Source organism: Crocuta crocuta, unplaced genomic scaffold (genome assembly GCF_008692635.1).
Source record: "Crocuta crocuta isolate KB4526 unplaced genomic scaffold, BGI_CrCroc_1.0 scaffold112, whole genome shotgun sequence".
Classification (NCBI taxonomy): Eukaryota; Metazoa; Chordata; class Mammalia; order Carnivora; family Hyaenidae; genus Crocuta; species Crocuta crocuta.
In genome coordinates this window covers 3,305,617-3,318,941 of record NW_027528818.1, presented here as the reverse complement: position 1 = coordinate 3,318,941, position 13,325 = coordinate 3,305,617, and positions in this window count along the sequence as shown.

Sequence of the window (13,325 nt, the reverse complement as noted above, 5' to 3'; positions counted from 1 at the left end):
CCTCCATGCCCATCCCCCCCTCCCCCCACATCCATCAGTCCTCAGTTTTTGTCAGCATTCAAAAGTCTCTCATGGTTTGCCTCTCTCCCTGATCTTTGACAAAGCAGGAAAGAATATCCAATGGAAAAAATCAATGTTGTTTTAAGTCAAGTTACCACCTGAATTAAAATGTATAAAAAGTCTTTAAATGTCTGCCCACTGTTGTTTAAAGAGATAGTGGCAATCAAGTTTGGTTTAGAATAATGATTTGGTCTCCAACTTCACAAATCCATAGCTTTAGTCTTTGTTATTTTAACAAAGGAGCTTCATTTGTAATTCAGCTCTGGTTTTTAAAGATCATCTGGTAAAAATTAAATTCCAAAAGCATCTTGGATCTTTAGAAAATATTATAATAAAGTTGCAGATAAATATGCATTTCCTCCTCAGGATACAACCAGGAATGAAGGCCAGGGTAAAGGGCCATTGCTCTATCAATTAATTAGACCAAATTCTTCAACTTAAAAACAATATTTTGAATTAAGATAATGTTTTCTATTTTTTTAACTATTTAATTTAGATGTCTGTTCTGATAAGAACAGACACCTATTCATTGAACCACATTCTATCAAGAACCTATGACAATTTCATTTGCATGATTGGGGTAATATCTGTGAAAAGACTACCATGCATGTGGGACTTAGATACAAGAACTTTGTTAACTTCACTATACTTCTTCACCAAAAACTCAACCTCTAATCTTGAAAAGTTATCTTACAAATTGAAAAGGAGACCTCAATAAGGCAATGTAGATAAATACTAACAAACTAACAACTTGGCACACTAACAGTGAATACTTAAGAAAATAACTGTCAACCCTGAGTGAGGGTGAGTGTGTACTTTTGGATAAGTGGAGAGGACTAAAGATGCCTACAAACATTACTAATATGGTCCCATTTTAGGCATATCATCCATTCAAAACTGAAAAATAAATTCAATTTCACAGAGGATAAAGCCAAATACATAAGACAAGGATCATATAACAACTTCTTATGACTCTATACATTTCATTTGAGAACAAATTTCAGATTTGATATCTGTTAACAAGGTATTTCCTCAGAAGGTATCAGTTATATTAATAGAAAAGCTCTAAAAAACCACTGCATTTTCTAGGTGGTAAATACAGCATTTACCTATGGTTATGGTTAAATACAGTAGTTCCTTTTCTGTGCCGATTGGAAATTTTTTGGTGTAGAGATCACGCACAAGAATAGCTTTAAATTTTTACACACCCAAATAGATTTTAAAAAGTCAGCTAGAGATACTAAATCTAATTCTCAAAGCAGAAAGATGCCACATTAAATGTATCTATTTTAAGAGAGTGACATAATTATATCTGATTTTTAGGAAGTTTACTGGGTGTCAAAGTAAAGAATGGACTAGAAATTGGCAACTTAACAAAGAAACTGACTTGCTTGGAGGTTACTTTAATATTCGAGGAAAATAAAATCATAAAGAGGATCTAAGTCAAAATAGAAGCAGATGACTAGAGAAGAGAATCTGGATTCCAAAAAAAATTATTAAATAGGGTAAAGGACCATTTATTAAATGAAGTTATCTAGCCTTAATGATGGAATTAGCTGCACTTTAGAACTGACACAATGAAAGACAGGAATTTCAGGTGAAAGTCAGTAAATTATGGACCACTAAACTATCTGGAGTATAAAGAAGGAAGGATTTTAGTCAAGGATGACGAGTTCAGCTTTAACCATGTTGTTTTTGAAATGTCTTCAAATATTCAGAAAACATTTGAACACATGGACCTAGATTTCAGGAGAGATATTAAGGCTGGAAAAGTATGTTTTTGTAAACCATTGGCTAAGGGTGAAGTCAAAGTCAAATGAAGTCATTGAAAGTAAGTGCATGTAGTGAAAAAAAAGATGACTGAAGACTGAACCGTAAGGCACAAAACCATTCAGGGGAGCAGGAGGAGGAGTCAGCTGGTAAAGGCAGGAGCCGTGATAGGAGGAGGAGCAGCGAAGAACAACTGAGGGAACAATGTCATCACTCTACTTAATGGGTGTTTCTCAAATAAACAAGGTCGTGAAGTTAAAGGATGACTTTACACGGCTGAGTAGCTCCCAGCCCTTCCCAACAAGAGAGCTCGTTTGAGAAACTGAGGTTAGCCTGCAGTGGCACCCTCCTGCCCGGGCAAGGGAGCTAAGAGCGTCTTCTGATGACAAGGCCTGGAAGCTTTGCAGACCTGTGATACTCAAGCTGAGAGTCAGGCAGGCAGAGGTGGTCACCCCCAGAACAAAGCCAGTATCACCTGTGGAGGGTTCCAGTGCGAAGCACAGACAAGAGGATTAATTCATAGACAAGGCTGAGGGTAGCTCCAGTTCGTCTCCACAGGAGAGCCTGTTTGGGAAACTTAAAGTGGCCTAGAATAGCCCCTCCCCCTACCGCCTAGGCAATGGAGTTAAGATATGCTGTAGAGAGTATTTTCCAGCTCCATCTCACCTGATGGGCTGGCAACTCCAGGAAGCTAAGAGGTGGGCAGGCAAACCATGACGGGCAGGCCCTGTTTAATGAGGAAACTTAGAATGGGGGCTGTTTTGAGCGAAGACAACAAACTAAAAGCATTATGACTATAGAGCTTCTTCTCTCACTGCTCCAGGGCAGGGGATCTAATTTGTATCCTCCTCATCCCTGAATACAACTTTCAGCCTCTCCAACCAAGCAACATAGCCAGAGCATATAGGCAGCTGCATAGCCCATTCAACCACCCTACATTCAGTGGCCCTGGCACCAGAACAGAGAGCACAGCCTGTGGCTTCCACCACCTGCAGAGCAAAACCAGTTATCTCATCCAACCAGGGAATTCGGTGCACATTCTGGTTTGATTAAAACCACCAAATAAACTGTACAGGTCCTGAGTCTCATCCTACTGCTCTGCCAGGACAGGGAAGTTAAGTCATAGCTCCATCTACTACCAAATATCATACCCAGTCCTGATCATCTAGTAAGCTTCATCAGAGAATCCAGGCAAGCATGGACCCCATCCTATAGCCTCAGTAGGGTAGGGAACCAGGCCCATAAAACTATCCAACTGTTCTCAGCCAGTGGCACAACTCCTCCTCCCAGCCATCACTTTAGAGATGGAATAGTATAGTCACCTTGCTCAAAAATAGACCTTAATAACAGGCCCCACCTGCTCAAGGACATTACCAGAGATACACCCAGAAACCCAAACTTAGCTGACTATTGAAGAGCTGTCTCTGCCAAAGAAAACTTATAAAGTCTAGAAAAGGAGGTCATTACTTAAAAAAAAAAAAAAAAAAACAGGTAGAATTAATAAGGACACAAGGACCACACCACCAACAACAACAAAATCAAGTAAATATGACACCAAAGGAAATGAATAAAGTTCTAATAACTGACACTAAATAAATGGAGATGTATGACCTATCAAACAAAGAATTCAGAATTATCTAAGGAAGTTTAGTGAGTTACAAGAAAACACAGACATATAACTAAATAAAATTAGAAAAACAAAGCATGAACAAAACAAGAAGTTTGATAAGGAAATAAAAATTATCAAAAAAGCAATTAATAGAAATCTTAGAGTTGAAAAATATAATAACTGAAGAACTCAATAGAGAGTTTTTAAAAGAAGATTTTACCATGGGGGGAGGGAATCACACACCTGAATGATAAGACATTGAAAATTACCCAGTCAGAGGAGGAAAAAGAAAAAAAGAATAAAAAAAGAGTGAAGAAAGCTTGCAGAAACTTAGGCCAAAATAAAAAGAAATAATATTTGCATTATGAGAATGCCATAAAGAGAAGAGAAAGAAAAGGGAACTGAAAATATATTTAAAGTAGTAAGGGCTGAAAAAAATTCCTGAACCTGGGGAAATAAATGGACACCCAGATCTATGAGGTCCAAAAGATCCTAAAGAGGCTGATTTTAAACAGGGCTACATTAAGACACAATATAATTAGTCAAAAACAATGAAAGAATTTTAAGAGCATCAAAAGAAAAGAGAAAAGTAATATACAAGGGAACCCCCATAAGACTATGAGCAGATTTCTCAACAGAAATTTTTTAGGCAAGGAGAGAATGTGATGACATATTCAAAATATTGAAAGGAAATAATGTTAACCAAGAATTCTATCTGATGAAGTTATCCTTCAGAAACAAAGAAAGAAGAAAGAAAAATACTTTTTTTTAAAATTTTCAGTTACATTTTAGTTAAATTTTCAATCTTAAAGATTAAGGAGAAAGAGAGGATTGATGGGGCAAGAAAAAAATCTAGATGCTATAACCTGCTATAATGGGAGGAAGTGGGGAGTGAAGAGAAAATGAGGTATGATCTGAAAGATATTAACAGAAACTTGAGGATATTCTGTCCAATGGTCTCATTTTTTTCTCCATTCAAGAAAAAAAGCATATTTAAGAACTGTGGAGTCCAAAGACTTCTCAACCTGACTTCAAAAGCACAGTCCAAAAAGGACATATTAATAAACTTGACTACATTAAAATAAAAAACATATTTTGTAAGTAAAAGATACCTTAAAAAGTGAAGTAGCAAATTAGACACTAGAAATATATTTGTAACAGAAATGTTCACCTTCAGTTTAGGATATACAAAAATGTAAAGACTATTACTCCCACTATAAACTCAAGAAAATGCTGAATATATCAAATCATATTGTTTCTTTAACTAATCTGAGAGCAGAAGTCTCAGAGGAACCAACTAGCCTGAAATCTGAGAAAAGGCAAATGCCTTCACAAAACAGAGCTTCCTTCCAAGGGAGGAAGAGATATCAGGCCTCACATAAGCTGGTAATAAGAATTCAGCCAAAATAGTCAATGACTTACTGAAGATCGAAGGTGGGCTAGTATGAAAGCACAGAGCTACTGAAAGCCATAAGCTCAAGAGTAGCCTGTATTCACTAACAGACTTTTCTTCATCCTCATCAGAGGATCATGAGGAAGATTGGGAAGAAAGTGGGAATCTGGAGAAAGGGTCCCTTGGTGATTCAACCCTATGGGAGGGGAGCAGCAATCACTAAAGACATACCACTCGGATCCTCTCCCCTATAGAACAAAAACTGCAGAGACTATTGACATCAGGGCCTAGATGGAAACTCACTGAAATTAGCAGATAGAAATAAGAGAGGTACAGAGAAGTTTCCTGTTATCAGATTATTAGAGATTCTCTGATCCTCTATTGCTAAGAGAAGGACAGGACCACTGAAAAGTCTCATCCTCAAGACCTAAGAATTTAGATTTTGCTAAAATAGGACAACAGAAGATGTCTCTATTCCTAACTACCAGTCCAATAAACACTAGGAAGCTATTAACAGCAGCCTACCACTGGGGGAGGCATAAAAACATGAACAGTAAGCCTCTCTTTGGTAGAAGCTCCCAAGAAAAGCCTTAAGCAGAGAGTGAAGAACAGCCTCCAGCCACCCAAACCCCACTCTGAGTAGAAATGAATGTTAGAGTTATTTGAAACTGGTGATGCACTGAAGGCACCGAAGGTAGTCATGGTAACAACAAAATACAAACCTGGAACTGTTACTGACTAGACTGACTTAATTTAAAGGCTTAGTAGGAAAAGAGGAATGCCCACTTTGACACATAGGTACTATTTACTATTCCACTATCTTATACATCACACAAAGAAGATGAAGAATAAGATGATCAGTTAAGAGAAAAAGATGGAAAAAAGCAGTCAAGAGAACCAGATTAATATATGTCCCAAATGTTGGACCTGTTAGAAACAGAATATACTAAAGACTCTAATGAAAAAGGTGGACGACTTGTATGACCAGATGGAAATTTTTAGCAGAGATAGAAACTGTTGGAAATGACAAAATGCAAATCCTAGTAATGTAAAACACAAAAAACAGATGAAGAATCTCTTTGACAAGATCATTAATAGATCACTAATAGTTACGATACCATCAAGGAAATAATCAGTGAATTTGAGACATGCCCATAGAAATTACCCAAACTGAAACACAAAGAAAAAAAGAAAAAAGACACAAACAAAAAAGAAAATGCATAAGAGAATATTCAAAAGTCATGACACAATACCAAACTAAACATATGTAGTACTGGAATCTCAGAAGAAAAATAATTGATACTTGAAGAGATAATAGCCTAGGATTTTCCAAAAATATTAAATTTCAAAACACCAATCCAAGAAGCTCAGAAAACATCAGAGAAATGACACACAGACACACATACCCCATAAACAAATAAGCAAATCAAACAAACCATAAGCTATTATGTATATCATAGGCTACTGAAAATGAAGATAAGGAGAAACATTCTAAGGTGACCAAGGCAAAATTTTAAAAAAGGCAAATTAAATTACATATAGAGTTAGTAAAACAAAAAAGAAAATATTTTGCACTTCTTGTTTAAAAGTATGTAAGTGACATCTTTAAAGCTCTGAAACAAGGAAAACATCAACCTAGGATTTTATACAAAGTAGAAATAATTTGTAAAAATTAAGAGAGACAAACACTTTTATTTAGACAAATAAAAACTGACAAATCCATCATAAGCAGACCTACACTGCAAGAAATATTAAAGGAAGTTCATCAAGCATGACATAACAAAGAGATACTAGGATCTACAAGAGAAATGGAAAATGCTATAAATGATAAAAAGGAAAGTAAATATTAATTTCACCTTTTCTTGCTTGTAGTGACTATAAAAGATAAATGCCTAAGGCCGAGTTTGGCACACTTCTATTAAAGACAGATAATAAATATTTTAGGATTTTTGGATTATAAAGTTTCTGTCACAACCATTCAACTCGGCTATGGTAGTGTAAAAGCAACCATTGACAATACACAAACAAATAGGCATGGATGTGTTACAATAATATTCTATTTGTAAAACTAATTAATATTCAGGATTGGATTGCAGGCCAGAGTTTGCCAACCACTGGCCTAAAATAAAAATAGTAGTGATGTATTATATGCTTCTAGCATATAAAAAAACATAATATATAACATCAATAGCAAGAAGGATGATGGGAATGAATGGGGAGTTATTCTTGTCCGGTTCTTACACTAAGAGTATAGTATACAATTATATTACTAACATACTTGAAGGTAGACTGTAATTAATTAAAATGTTTATGGTAATTTGGAGCATAATTGCTAATAACTTTTAAAGACAAATATAAATAATAACCCAGTAGTGAAGGTAAAATGGAGTAACAAAACATACAAAATAAATTTTAAAGCAGAGGAAAAGAACAAGACAGATGGAATAACCAGAAGCAGCAAAATGTTTTTAACCCAACCATGTTAATAATCACATTAAATGCAAGCTACACACACACACACACACACACACACACACANGAAAGGGGGAAATGGTGGGGGAGAGGGAGAGAGGCAAACCATGAGAGACTCTTGAATGCTGACAAAAACTGAGGACTGATGGGTTGGGGGGGAGGGGGAGAGGAGCATGGAGGAGGGCACTTGTGGGGATGAGCAGTGGGTGTTATACGGAAACCAACTTGACAATAAACTATATGTAAAAAAAAAGAGAGAGAGAGAGAAAAAGAAAAGAAAATGTAACCATGCTGAAGGTAAAGACACCTAACAACAGAGCTTTATAATACATGGAGCAAAAACTTAAAGACCTGAAAAAGAAACAGACAAATCCACAGTGATACACTTAGAGACTTCAACATTCCTTTCTCAGCAAGAGATCAAACAAGTAGACAGAACATCAGTGAGGATACTGAATACTTAAATAACACCACTAACAACTTAACCTCATTGACATTTATTAGACAATTCATCCAGCAACAAAATACATATTTTGCTTCAAAGTACAAATGGACTATTCACTAAGATTATGTCCTGGGTTATAAAACAAACCTTAATAAACTAAAATAAAAATGTGTGTATTTGCATGTTTAAATCAGAATAAAATCACTATGCTACATATCAAAATGAGCTTAGAGGGAAAGTTATATTATTAAATGTTTATATTTAGAATATAAGTTCTCATATCCATGATTTAAGCTGAAAAGCAATTATATTTCTAAGGTTCTATGTTAGGAAAATTATTGAAAATGCATACCAGAAGGCAATGGAAGAAATGTTCATAATCACTCAGCTTCAATAAAAAAAGAGAAAGATTGAAACAGGCTAAATGTCCATCAATAGGAAAGCAGCCAAATATACTATAGCCTATTAATTCTATATAAAATGGATCTTGATACATCAGCATTGATTACTTCATAAAGAAAAGAGGAGAAAGAGTGAGGAGGGGCAGGAAGACAGAAGAAGGGATATAATGGCACTTACAGAAAATTTTACAACATGGAAAATTGTACTATAGTTCTATATTGTGTAGGAGTACATGCACATGAAGTACAACTCCAGAGAAATGCATGATAAACACTAAAATCAGATTGGTTGTGATATTTGGGGAACAAGTGTGAGGGATGTGATCAGGAAGGGGAACATAAGAAACTTCAAATGTACCAGGAAGGTTTTGTTCATTAAACTGAATAAGTACACACTGTCTTCTATATTTTTCATTATACCTTTGGTCCATCCTAAACACTCATTATAAATCTAATTAACCAAAAAGGCAAAGTCATGTGTTGTGAGGAAATGGGGAGGAAGTTGGGTAGGAGGTTGAAGAAGAAAAGTGGAGTTATGAGCTAGTCTTTAAGAGTACCAGATGAGGGAACATGTGGAGACAGTTGTCTGGGGCAGCTGCGCCTGGAGACCACAGATTTATAGCTATATCTATGTAGCTTCCTCCAGCATTGCTCAGCAGTCTTTTGAAGAAGGATAGTTTCATGGACAGTGTAGGGGTTTTGTCTGCTGATTCAGGGGGAGAAGAGTGAAGCTCTTTGTAATAATACACAATTGTAATAATACAAATATGACTAAACCTCTTTTTTAGGTTGGATTGGAAACTCGTTAAAGGGGAAAGCTGTAACATATTGGAAGATGGGAGAATAATTCGGTCCAGACGTATTGCCTGGGCATAAGTAGATGGCTGAATTGGTATTGTATTATTGGCCACTAGGGCTAGTAAGAAAAAGAAACTGTGCACGAAGGATGTTCAATGGGTTAGTCCCATGGAAACTGAGATCTCCCAGGAAGATAACAGGCAGGACCTGTATCTCGTAGAAAAGTCTGAAGAAAGCAGAAGTTTCACCAATGAGCATGATGAATAGGGGTAGAGGAGTGGTATAGCCAGACATCAGCAATCTTACACCAGGTCCTAACATCTCAAGGGGCCTCCAGTGACTACTAGGAAAATAGTAGCCCAGTCTTCAGTCCCTGTGGTATGTGGCCAGTATGTATTAGAGCAGGCACCTGGGAAGCAGAAAACCCCAGAAAACCAGGTTTCCATTAAGACGGAAAGACAAAACATTTTCGGAAGAGGTAGAGGGCTGAAGGAACGGTTTCACATAGAAGACCCCAAGGACATTTTAAAAGTGAGAAGATCAGGAAGATTGAGTCATGGCTAAACCTATAGCAAAATGAGGGTGACACAAGGGGGAAGGATACGGGACAGGAGGTGCTTGGGGTTTAGGTGGTATCCCAGGACGACAGGAGTACGAGGCATCATATGATGGGCTGTGCCTGTGTTCTAAGCATACCTCTGGTTCAAGATGTTCCCTCGCTTGTTGAGATTGACATCCAGGCAGGGGGTGTTGCAGGCTCACTGACACTACGTACCTGTGGCTTTTTTTCAGCATTCCAAACAGTTCTTGGATCTAAAATGTTGAATAAATGATTAATTCCTATCCATTTCAAATATAAACAAAATAGCAAGTCTCTATTATGGTGATGGTATAGCTCTTCAGTAGCCAACCCACTAACTTGTTCACTTCATGTCAGTGTCCCAAAGCTTTTAAAGCCAGGATTCTGATAAACCAGATATAATTCACAATGTCAAATCACTTTAAAACTCTCTAAAACACCTTCAATTTACAAGAGGAAATATGGATGGACAGGACTTGTAAGGATCAGCCAAATGCTATATAATGCCAAGAAGAGGTAAAGCCGGGAATACTATTTACCTCTGCCTTCTCTGCTTCTTTTTTCTCATGACAAATGTCAGGATACCCTGAAAGCTACCACCCTTGTTTGATAATTATATTCAAAGTTCTACAACCAGACCCCTATTCTCAGTAACAGGGATTTATCCTTATTTATGTCATTTGAAAGTAATGAAAGAATTTTAAAAAATGGTTTCAGGAAAAAGAATCTTTTTGAGGAAAGACATAAATTGGCAAATTTGATATTTTACCTGAAAAAAAAAATCAGGCATGTATTTAAGGTCAAGACCTTCCTTGGTTCTCATGAGGCCCCAGACCAGGCAGAGCATAATTCCTGTCAGAGCAATGAATTAACATTCAGGGGCAACATTTCTGCCCAAGAAAACCAACTGTGTCAGGAGAACATTGAATTCTTTAAATTGTCAGTATGGTTTTGCTACCAATATTAAATTCAATGTGAGCCTCTTTGTCACAAGAAGAATAAAGATAAGAGTTGTCAAGGCTTCAGACTGATCAAAAGTCCAGCGTCTGGGCTTTACCACAAGGAAGCAGCACTGACATGAAACAGAACAGAAGATCCATGGGTTTAGCAAGACCAAACAGCAACAGTCTTTTAAGGCTTTGCCGCTCAAATCACAGTCGCTAGACCAGAAGTATGAGTCGCTGGAAGTCTGTTAGAAATGCAGAACCTTGAGCCAGACCCCAGACCTGCTAAATTAAAAACTGCATTATGACATAGAGGATTTCTACCTACATTCAAGCATGAGAAGCACCATTTTAAGACAGAGAAGACCAGATGGCATGCCCATAAACTAAGAGAAGTGAATACAGAGTTCTGCCAAATAAAAAGCTAATATGGGCTAAAGGCCCATGTCACTTAATCATACTTTCTAGACTGATGCCATGAGCTGTATGGATCCTGGCCTGGGCTACGGTCTCTCCAGCCACTGGCTTATGACCTACGTATAGTACTTTCCTTTCTACCCAGAATTTTACAACCTGGGTTGTCTGTCTGAAGCCCTTGACGCCTACCTACCTTTTTATTCATCTATTTACTGGCCTCTTTGTATTGAACTTTTTCTGCTGCCCCTAACCCAGACTTGATTCTGTCCTCACTCTTTCTTCCTTTGACTTTTGCTTTCTCCAGTCTTTGCTTTGCTGCCCAGCTCTTGGCAGGATCAGAACCAATGCACCTCTATTAAATACCTCTATAAAATACCTGGCATACAGGTCACTGTATGCCACACTTTGGAGAGTGTTGGAGGTTGGCCAGGACATGTATATGGCAGCTCACAATAAGAACTAATGTCTTAATGTCATCAAAAGCAGGATCATCTAGAGTTCAGAAACTTACTGAACATGCCTGGACTGGGGGTTTAGAATACACAGTGGTTCAAACTACAGTGACACATGGAAACAGGAAGGAGGGGAAAGGGTTTAATAAAATGTAACTGACCGGCACAGTACACTTCCTTTTCCTCCTTTTAAATACCAAACCACAGCAGGTTTTACTAGTATCCACTTCACAAAGTTTCTCCACTACTGCTTTTGAAATTCATTTTATCCAAAAGCAACCACAATTTTCTGAGTATTTATGTGACTTTTCTGAATATGTATTATGTGCCAGGCTCTGTATTGTCACTTCATATGCATAACACTTATCTTTATAACAAATTTAAGATGTAACTCCAGATTTACAGGTGAAAAACTCAAGATTAAAAAGGAATTTGTTCCACTTAGTAACTGAAGAAACGAGGAAGTTAATGTGAGTTTCTACTTCTTCTCTGTATTCTACCTGCTATCGCTTTTCAATTTTACCATACAAAACTCTTCAAACGTTTATTACCTCTTAAAAAAGACATTAGGNCTATATGGAAACCAACTTGACAATAAACTATTTGTAAAAAAAAAAAAAAAATGGAATAAAGCCAAGAGTAATTTTCCATTTCATTTTGAAGTGGAAAGTTACATGAGTTGTAAAAAAAAAAGACACTAGGGCAGAGAGAAAGGAGGAAGGGAGGGCTAGGAAACATTTATTTTATTTATCTTTTTATTTATATTATTTTCCTTCCTAAAAATAGAAATCTCCAGGAAACCTATAACATATCAACATAGCATTTAACGCCTAGGTACCAGAATCCCTAGGAAAGAGAAAAAACCAACCAAACAAACAAACAAAAAAACACACCATGGTAGATATTTTTATACTTATATTTATAACATTCTGTCTGCTTGAGACATATTCATCCCTATAACTTTTACTTGGTCCTGATGAGAATATACTTTCAGTGGACAAACAACCATGAAAAGGAATCAAGAACAAAAATTCTAAATAATTGAATTTTAAAAACAGAATCTGATGATTGAACATATCCAATTCTCCAGATGCACCATTCTGGATACTTAACAAAGAGGTAATATTTTCTCCTTTTGCTTCTTTGAATCATGGGACTCCCTTCTGGAGATTGCAATCTCAGTCAAGAAATAGTCCCAAGTCACAGTGAGTATTAAATGAATATTCATTGAAACTAGCAAAATCTTGACATTCAAAAAGAGCACAGAGCATCAACTCAGACCAGAGAATTCAGTTCAGCAAGCAGAGGGATTTTACCTTTGGCTCACTGTAAATCAAAGGTCAGCCTGCTGCTCCTTTGTTTCAAATTAGGGTAAGAACAATGTTGATCTCCACTGTATATAAAGTAAAAGAGAGGCTCTGTCAATCCCTGTGACAAGGCACTTTAATCCTGAGAACTCTGTTGTCTTTGTCCCAGCACCACACCAGATCTGAACCATAATTTATGTAGTTTTAACAGTAACCTGACGTCCTGAGAGGGAGCACATTAGTAGGTCATCTGATTTGTTAGTTTTTGCTCTGTGTCTGTCATAACAATGAAAGCATCCTGAAGAATTGCAAAGTGAAGACATGAAAACATGCTCAATTTAATATGAATCATCTCTTTGCAAGAATTTAGTTACAAATGTCTACCCATCATCACTATTTAAAATAATATAACGAGGGGAACCTGGGTGGCTCAGTCCGTTGAGTGTCTGACTCTTGATTTTGGCTCAGACCAGCCTCCCAGGATCATGGGATCGAGTTCCACACTGTGGACTCCATACTGAGTATGGAGCATGCTTAAGGTATTCTCTCTCTCTCTCTCTCTCTCTCTCTCTCTATCCTCTGTCCCTCTCCCCTGTCCACACTCTTTATCTAAAATAAAATAATAAAAAATACTACAATAAAATGTTCTAACAGAACATAGCATTAAAAAGACTTAA